This window comes from Seriola lalandi, unplaced genomic scaffold, assembly GCF_002814215.2.
Source record: "Seriola lalandi dorsalis isolate HSWRI2012SDOR001 ecotype SW California unplaced genomic scaffold, Sedor1 jcf7180002054538, whole genome shotgun sequence".
In the NCBI taxonomy this organism is placed as follows: Eukaryota; Metazoa; Chordata; class Actinopteri; order Carangiformes; family Carangidae; genus Seriola; species Seriola lalandi.
The window spans coordinates 296,853-297,520 of NW_019525091.1; the positions used below are offsets into that span (position 1 = coordinate 296,853).

Consider the following 668-nt stretch of genomic DNA (forward strand, 5'->3'; position numbering starts at 1 on the left):
TATATATATATATATATATATATGGAGCTGGAGGCAGGAAGGGTTTTACTTGTGTTATCTGTGTCAGCTGAAACACAGAGTGACAACCACAAATCCTCATTCAACACCAGCTAACACAACAATGTAGTTTGCCTTCCTCTGTGTGACAGGCAGTCAACCATCATTCAGATCATTAGATTCACAATAGAGAAAAACACACTCGAAAAACACACTCGATTCCTTATGTGTTCCCTTCCTGTTTAATTTTTCAGTGATGAGGCTAAATGCAGGTTCATATCTCTAGCAAGGAGCAGATCTATTTCAGAGGCTGATGTTTGAGGTCACAAATGCAGTGTGGGTTTGGGGCACTTCCTCTTTCTACTTTCATGCAAAAAACACTGTCCAAGAGTTACGATGAAGGAAAATAAGATTAGAGTCACAAGCTTCGTAAAAGGACACAATGTCTCTTCAACAAGTCAGATTTTCTGATCACAAGCTTTAGTCTTCAAATGATGCTCTGAAAATAGACAGTTGTAGACCGAATGAATCAACACAGGTTTGTGATGTTGACGAGTCAGATGTGCCGAGCTGAGTCACTGCGCTTCAGTGTCTGAGAATGTGCCAAGGTGTGTGTGTGTGTGTGTGTGTGTGTGTGTGTGTGTGTGTGTGTGTGTGTGTGTGTGTGTGTG

General features: G+C 41.3%; 1 protein-coding gene across 1 annotated transcript in view; it reads right to left on the reverse strand.

Annotated features, from left to right (window-relative positions):
- Positions 1-668, reverse strand: part of LOC111661204 (major histocompatibility complex class I-related protein 1-like) — a 124,696-nt gene that overhangs the window by 73,237 nt on the left and 50,791 nt on the right. The window lies entirely within an intron of this gene.